Below are 8711 nucleotides of genomic sequence, written 5' to 3' on the forward strand. Positions count from 1 at the left end.
CTTAGTAGTGTATTGATTTGAACCCATTAAACAATGCCAAGTACACAATTGAAATAGAGGCAGAAAATAAAAAACGTGCACTGTACCTGCCTTGCCTCCCTGATGGGCATGACTCACGGCGCTGTCCCCAAGCCCTCCCCAGACAGAGCAGTCCTTGTCAATCAGAGTTCACTCAAATTATTTGTTATGAATAAATGTTATTGAAATTTTAATTAGTTCTCTGAGAACTTAGGAAAACGCCCTTCTGTTGAGAAAATAGCTTGTCTGTGTTTATTTTCAAACTTCACAATGAATTTCTTAAAGAATATTTTCTATGACATTCTAAAAAGATTGTGAATGTGAAGGATTTAATAACTTAGGTCTTGGAATTTACTTTGAAACCTTGGCCATGACTTTTCATTTATGAGGTACCCCACAAAGCCTCTTTTTATTATCTTGGTTCTTGGATAGATTTCTAATGCTTGAAAGTTATATACGGAATCATCATTTTTTCCTTTCATTCTTCTGAACTTGTTATTGCCCTTTCTCCCACTCACAAATCAAAGCCCTTCTCTTTTCCTTGTTGGATCCTGGTTTTGAAAATGTACAACCAAATGAACAAAAATCAGGTGGAAAAAAACATCAAGGAATAGCATGACTTGTCGGTTAGTGGCATGATCTTGGCTCACTGCAACCTCTGCCTCCCTGGTTCCAGCGATTCTCCTACCTCAGCAGCCTGAGTAGCTGGGATTACAGATGCATGCCACCATGCCCAGCTAATTTTTGTAGTTTTAGTAGAGTCGGGATTTCACCATGTTGGTCAGCCTGGTCTCGAACTCCTGACCTCGTGATCCACCTGCCTCAGCCTCCCAAAGTGTTGGGATTACAGGCGTGAGCCACTGCACCCGGCCGTCAGTTAGTTTTATGAAGCTTTGGTGCTGCTGCAGCCACCACAGCCTGACATCCCTTGTCTGTGGGGCTACCAGAAGTAACCCTGGCCAGGGTAATGATACCCCATGACTTTCTCGCTTTACTCTTATGTTGGCAAAACAGAGAATCAATGGTTAGAGCTTAGCCATAGGCGTTTCAGTAGTTTTTCTTATTTACAGTTGTGTTGGATACAAAACAGTTTTACTTGTTCCTTAATGTGAGTCTAATGAAGCCCCATAAATAACCTGTGTGCCCATGAAAGGTCACCTTGGAGCAGTCACTATTTACTGTCTCAGGTACTCTATTTTATTCCTCAACTGGATTTTTTTACTTCTTATTTCAGTGCCCCAAATTCCAACAGTCAGGGATTCATCTGGAAAAGGAGTTTTCTATTTTAAAAAATGCAAATATTATGGTGAGGTTAAGGACTTGTAAGCTATTCTCACAGTAGTGAGACATCAGGAATTCAATTCAATTGCTTTCCCATGCCCTGAAGGAATGAGAATTTTGATTAGAGGGAAAGGAAGGAGAAACTTTAGAGAGCAATTAGGTTTGTGGGAGAGGCAGATTATTTAGGGCACTTGGACTCTTCTAGAAGAAATGGAAAGTAGGGCATTAGAAGATGCCACAGACGCATTTGACCTCCTTTGAATGTTTGCTCAAGGCTGGTCCCAAACAGAATCATACATGTTGTAACAGAAAGTAGAGAGAGGATGAGCACAATTGTGTTTCATGTGATTGAGTCCCAGGAAGAGAAAATGGCTTGCCCGGCTTCACAGAGTTAGTGAACCTGCATCTGTGTTTCTGACTCTCGAGCTAACCCTCGTTTTCCAGTACTCCACTGCAACACCAGCCAAGGAACACGTTTCCCTCTGCTTTGCCTCCAGGACTTAGAACTCCAGCAAGTGCTCCGGTTCTACTGCTCCTGAGCCTGTGAAGCCCACCAAAGCCTTTCTGGGAAATTCACAACTCCTAAAATCTTGTTTCCACAGGAAAGTAAATTTCTGGTCATAAATCACAAACTTGCCAACCCACTTCTGGTCCACAGCCCACTGTGGGTCAGGACTGCGTGTGCCTTGCAGAGACAGAAGGCTCATCACCAGATGCACTCGAGTTCACTGCCTTTTTCTCAGGCATACTAGTCTGTCCTGGGTGACAATCGGAAGCCTGGGGAAGGGATGTATGACTTCTGAGATGTCAAAAGGCCACAGTGCTGCTGTGCAAGGCTAGTGAGCCTCCCTGGCCATCTGTTTCCTGTCACCCAGGACAATAACTTTCAAGAGTTGTCACAGGAGGAAATGGCCCTTGGGCCTTACCCTCTGTGTCTGGATGGCTCTGTGAATCCACAACACAATTTATAATAAGCCCAGTGGTGACCATAGCAACAACTCAGACATACAGTGAGCTTAGCCCTGTGCCAGGTGCAGGGTGCTGTCCCAAGGGATGAACGGAAGCCCCTCACCTGGAGTCCCTGGAAAGATGATGAATAGAAGGGGGAAGATAACTAAGGGGCCAGGATGAGGAGATGAAAATGAAAAGGTTATATATCTAGGAGACAGATCAATAATAATAATAGTCTTCCTAAATCCACTGCTTCTACTATCCCCATAACACCTTCAGACCTGTGCGAGGAAGGGTGGCTATTTGGTGCATGAGGCAGGGGGAAGGCTCCAAAAAGTGTTGCACTCAGGAAGAAAGCTTTGGATTTGATTTGACAGTGGCGGGGAGACAATTCCTTGACAAAGATAAGAAAAAGTTAGTGCAACCTGACTTCCTGGGACTTTAGCCCCATCTCTGCTGTTTACCGGCTATGGTTATCTTGGGCGAGTTGCCGTGCTGTGCCTCCGTCTTCTTTTTGTAGAATGTGGATAATAATAGCACTGCCTCACAAAGTTGTGAAGATTTCATGAGATTCTGCATGCAATGTGCTTAGCATCGTGCTTGGCATGTCATAAGTGCTCAAAACATGTTGGCTATTATTATCAATATTAGTTAATTTATCAGTACTAATAAAATAGGTGGAGTGATAATCACACAAAATGATTGAGTTGCAGAGATTAGAGTCAAGGCAAATGCCAAGAAGCAGGTGGGGAGGAAGAGGACAGAGGATTTCCACAGGGAAGGGACTCTGATTTCACTGACACATATTGAGCACCTCCTGGGTACTAGGTATGGGGATCCTAGGTGTGCAAGCATGGAGGCCGGCAAGCTGGAACCGACTAAGCTGCTATGATGAAATCTGTGCAAGTGGTGACGGAAGCCTAGGAGAAGGATTTGGGAGTGGTGGGGGGAGGGGAGTGAAGAAGTCTAGAGCAACTACAGGAGGGCCAGGAAAAACTTTAAGGGAAGAACAACCAGATTTGGAGCAATGGGACCCAGGGTGAACTGTGAGGAGACAACCAATGGGAGGCCAATGTTCTGAGTCCCAGATGGCCAAAATGGGGGATGTGGAAAGTAGGTTGGGAAGGAAGAGGGAGCTATCTCAATAGCACAAATGAATCACAGATTTCCTCCTTAGCAGGAGACATCCCTGAGACTCTGACAATCATAAAAGAAAACCCACAGCCACCTCTTGAAAATACTTTCTAGGCTTCTGTCGATGTTAGTTTAAACATAGGGATGTACGGGAATCTCTGTCTTGGTTCTTTGGTGTCCTGGGAGTGGTGGGGAGGTGAGCAAGTGGGGTCGTGTGCTCCTGCAGTGAAATGCTTTTCTATGTCTCACCTGAAAATACCCTCCCCAGGGTTGAAAGTGAGAAGATGACTAACTCTCTCATCAAGGCATTACTGGAACAGGTTCTCTCTGTATGGTGTTCTAAAGAAATAATTGGATTTGTGTAATCCAGTCACAAAGCCCTGGGTACTCCACTCCCTTCCAGAGAACACACACTGGGGAGGAGTCAAGGTCCTGGGAGGTGGGGTTGCAAATTCTTGGCCAAACACCATGTGTAGAAAGGACCCATATATAAGAGGTGGTCTCAGGCTACTGGCTTCTGACTGCACCAGGATTAGAGCCTACCCAGGTGCTTAAAGAAGCAAAATCTCCTGTGCAGGTAAGTTTCTTTAGTTCCAAGGGTGGGTCCAAGTTAGCCCAAAGGCCCTATGAGACTCTACAGGGTCTGGGTTTAGAAGGTGAGAGGAAGGTATTTGCTTCTCCTGGTTTGAGCTTTGTAGGTGAGTATATACAGAAAAAGCCCTGGAGTCTGGAGATTTCAATTTTGTCCTCAGTTTTGCCATCACTTATTAGTGTGACCTTGAGGAATAGACTTCAGCCCTTTGGCCCCAATCTCCTCATTAAAAAAAAAAAAAAAAGATGTGGGTGTGTTTTTGGGTGTGTGTTTTTTGTGGTGTCTCTCGCTCTGTTTTTTCTCTCAGTCATTTAGTAGAGTTATTGATGCGGCTAGGTGCTGTCATTTCCCAGAACACAGGCCATCCCAGTGGTCTCCTGAGCCTCCTGGTGAGAAGGAATCTGGAGGCAGCCAGTTCCTCACTGAGGTCTTATGGGATCCTCAGAGTCAAGGAGGCCGACTGCTCTCTGGTTCTAATAAGCAGTGGGGCTGGGCTGACTTCCTCTATGAAATTAGATGTGAAGAACACACTGGGATGGTGACCACACTGTAAGAGTGGAATTGTGCCTCAAATGATAGCTGTCAGTGTGGTGCTTGGCACGGCCCTTGCCTAGACTAGAAATCTCAAAATTGCCCTTGTCTAGGTGGTCTGCTGGCCTATGGGCACTGGAAATCACTCATCAAGGCTCTGGAGGACTCCGGAGTGAGGCAGTCGGTTCTCAGTTCCGCTAATAACCCTCTTCTGTGGAGGCACAGTATGATAATGTTTTGGTGGGTGGTACCTAGGTTTTTCAGCCTGGGTACATCTTTAAAGCCTGATAGAGTGAGGGGTACCTTTGATTTTCTAGGGGGAGAATTCTTGGATGAGTTAGGTACTGGCCATTTCACAGAGTGGGCACCTCATCCTGAAGAGTGAAGGCCCTTTCTAGAGTGTGAGCCTGGTTGTTGGACTGTGACTTCCTCGGGGGCAGAAATTCTGTCTAATCCATCCTGTACCCCTACCATCTAGGGCAATGCCTGGCCCGTGGGGAAGCATGCAGTGCAATAAAGCCTTGTTGAATGAATTGATTCTCCCACTTTTCAAACTCCCTTGTAAATCTCTCTCCTGACCATCAAAACAAGCAGTAGAAAAGGAATGGAATTGATGTAACTATCAGTGGTATAATTGGTTTGGTGATAGATCGCTCGACCTCAAGGGTAGCCACTAAGCTAATTTATAACATATACATTGGTTTCATCACTTTAGAAAGTTATGTAAATGGAATCAAAGAGTTTTTGTGTCTGAATTTTTTCTACTCAGTATTGTTTGTGAATCTCATTCATATTGCAGTATGTAATTCTTGTTTGTTCAGAGCTGTGAAGTATTTCATTGTATAAATGGATGTGATATCCATTTATATGGATATTATTAATATTTCTCCATGTTCATGGACATTTGGGTAGTTTTCACTTGGGGATATTTTGCATATTTCTCTTGTGAGTATTCTTGCACATGTCTTTTGGTGCATAAATTTAAGCATTTCTGTTGGGTAATAACCAGGAATGGAATTGTATCATATAGTTTGTAGGTGTTTAGCTATAGTATTTACTGTCAAATAGTTTCTTTTCTTTTTTTGTTTTTTAAGATGTTTCTAATTGGCTTACTTTTTCCAAAAGTTTTCCTGGGTTTTTAACTGCATACCTTGATTTTCTGGAGTAGCGTTAATCAGAGCCTGAAATGACTGGCCGAGTCTTCCAGCCGGGGAGTGGGCTTGCTAGAAGAGGGGGCTGTTAACCAGCATCCTCTCCCCAGTTCATGAGTGTGAGCGAAGGGCAGGAAAGCCCCACAAGAAGAAGACAAGAGGTTTCCAGAGAAGGCTCTGGAGAGGAGGGGACATTTGCCCTGAGCTTTGAAGGATGAGGGAGATCTGAGGCAGAAAGGGTCAGGAGGAAGCGACATCTCCTTTGTAAGTTTGGACAGAGCAGAGGGTTTGTGGTGGGGGTTTGTGTAGACAGAAAGGAACTAACACACCAAGAGCCTGGCCATTTGGACTTGACGCCATGAGCTGTGTGGTTTTGAGGGTATGATGTGAAATGGCCAGTCATATGGCAAATGCAGGATCAGAGGAGGAGAAGAGCTACCTCAGTCTGACCGCTCATCTAGCTCAAATTCCGTGACTCTCTGAAGATGCAAATGCCCCTGCAAAAAAATAAAAGAATGAATTTACATCTGCTTTAAAACTCTTTCCTGTCCAAATGTGTTGTCAAGTGTTCAGAATCATTTGATATTTTGTTTTGAAAATCGGAAGGGTTGGCTCTTTGAAAGTGTGGGAATGGATAGAAAAAGAGTAGGGGATGGCTCTCAGGCTAGGGTCCCACTACCTCTTGGGGTGGAAAGTGTCAGAGCAGGGCAGCTCGAGGGGAACAGAGTGACCCCACTGAAGTCATAGTTTAGGAGGAGACTGTACAAAGAGGATGTGCCTGTGCTGGAGAGAAGAGATGCCCCAGGGCTCCCCACACAGTCAGGCCGAGCAGGCCATGCCTCCCTGGAACTGCTCCGAGGTCCTGTCTGTACATGGGGACACTGAATGGGATGACCACTAAGTTCCTTCTAGCCTCATATTTGATTCAGCTGCAGTGAGCGACGCCAGGGTGCAACTTCCACACAGGCCAAGTATCCACTTCCTGTGCTCAGGAAAAGCTGTGTCCAGGTCATGGCAACTCGTGCTCCAGGGAGTCTTCTTCTCTGCAAAGATTTGTGGCTATGCCGTGTCTCATAAAGTCAAATGGAAGTGGGGTGGCTGTGGGTGAGTAGGGAGCTCCACCAGTCAAGTTCTTAGACCTCCACAGAGGCATGCAGTCAGCCCAGGGGATGCCCACCCTGGGACTGCCAGTTAAGGGACTTCCTGCTCTTCTCCCCCACCTTCTCCCAAGGTGCATGTTCCCTTTGGAGACTCCTTTTTCTTTTAGGTCTGACCTTGGTTTTACTTCCCTGGGTTGCTTTGACGTGGATCCCACATACCACCCAGGAAAGGAGCCCTCAGGCAAGCCTGGATGAACATTTCGGAGGGGAAGGATGTTCAAGAGGCTCCCTCAACCTAAATCAGGCCCCAGCAATGTGATCAGACTCCAGAAGAGCAGCCAAGTGATTGACAGTTCACAGGAAGTCTTTAACTTCCTTTATCTCTGTTCAGCTTCATAAGAGGGGAGGGGAGGGCATGCTTTATTGTTCCTTACATTTTCCAAGTGAAGAAACATCCATCCCTTCCATCGGTGGCCAGCATTTATCAAGCATCTGTTTATTCATGGTATTATGTGACTAGAGATTAAAAAAAAAAAAAAAGCCTATACCATTCTTGCCTTCAAGAACTCATAGTTGGGCCACATTCATCATTGTTTCCTGAAAGGCAAATGTCTGCTCTAATAAATGAAGAATCATGCTTGACGTTTTCTGTTAGAAACTTGATCTAAATGCAGACAGATGTCGAAACAGTAAAAAAAAAAATTTAAAGTCTTTCAAACCATTAATGTTACAAAATCATTTCATCTTTTATGAACAGGTCATGATGTATACATAGAGATGCTGGTTTTCCTGTTCATAATCAGTAACCACAGAACCACCTGAAAACTGCCCAGGAATGCCTGATGTTATCACATCTAAATAAGGGATTAGACACGAAACTTTAGCAGAGAGAAACTGCAGGCCACATTTGCAAGTGTTTTGAGACATGAATGCAACTGTAAATGTTAAGGGTCTATTAAAAAGTCAACGAATCAATTAGAGATAAAACTGTTGCATTAAGATAAATTCTTAATGATGGATTCAACCAACCACATTTTAATCTGTGAGTTCCTACTTGGAGCTTACCCCTGTCCTTAGCCCTGCAGCAGCAATCTACCTGGTTCAATAGTGCTTTAGAGCAGTGCTCAGCAAACTTTGCCTGTAAAGGATGGCATAGTAAATATTGTAGGCTTGTGGCCCCTAAGAACTCTGTGGCAATGACTCAACTCCACTGTTGTAATGCAAAAGCAGCCACAGACAATACCAGACAGATAAGCATGGCTGTAGTTTCAGTAAAACTTTATTTATCCAGGCTGTAGTTTGCCAACTCCTACTTTAGACTTCCGTCAAGTCTTTTCACACGGTTATGTCTTTTGAGTTCTGAGAATAGGCACAGTACACGTCATTCCGTGTTGAGGGTGAGGAAGCCAGCTCAGAGAGGGTAAAGGAGTCAGCACACGGGCATCCGGGAAGAGGCAGCAAACCCACTTGCCTTCTGGGTTTTCTAATTCCAAACCTAGCACTCCATGGCCACTGCACACCGCCTATTACACAAAAGAAGTACAATCCCTGCTCATGATAAATCAAGCAAAGCCTATAGTTAGTCTTGTTCTTTTGTTCCGACTGTCGAGAACAAGGAATTGATTGTTTTTCAATCTGGTGCTTTTTATCATGTAGACAGAGTCTTGTACAAAGAGCCTAGGTTTCGACTCCAATTTTGCCTGAGACAACTTAGTGGGTTGTGGCAAGATGCCAGAGTTCTCTGGAAATCCATCATCCCCCAGGAGGATTCTACAGGTTCATGTGAATGAGTGCATGGTACTTATTTCTTTAGCTTCCTTTCCAGAGACCTGACTCTACCCCTATAGGTTGATCAAAGGCCAGGTGTTATGTTCCCAGCCTGAGACATACTATCTAGCACATAGTAGGTGTTCAGCAAACATGTGAACTGAACATCAGGGCAAGGACGCAAGA

At 44.7% G+C, this 8711-nt stretch overlaps 1 protein-coding gene across 1 annotated transcript in view; it reads left to right on the plus strand.

Moving 5' to 3' along the window:
- The first annotated feature begins 3871 nt into the window (after positions 1 to 3871).
- Positions 3872 to 8711, plus strand: part of CAPN14 (calpain 14) — a 42017-nt gene continuing 37177 nt past the window's right edge. Inside the window, exon 1 of the mRNA XM_011972545.1 lies at positions 3872 to 3961. The gene's annotated coding sequence lies outside the window, so the exon portion shown is untranslated. The remainder of the gene's footprint in view (positions 3962 to 8711) is intronic.

The sequence above is a fragment of the Mandrillus leucophaeus genome, unplaced genomic scaffold, assembly GCF_000951045.1.
Source record: "Mandrillus leucophaeus isolate KB7577 unplaced genomic scaffold, Mleu.le_1.0 Scaffold13, whole genome shotgun sequence".
In the NCBI taxonomy this organism is placed as follows: Eukaryota; Metazoa; Chordata; class Mammalia; order Primates; family Cercopithecidae; genus Mandrillus; species Mandrillus leucophaeus.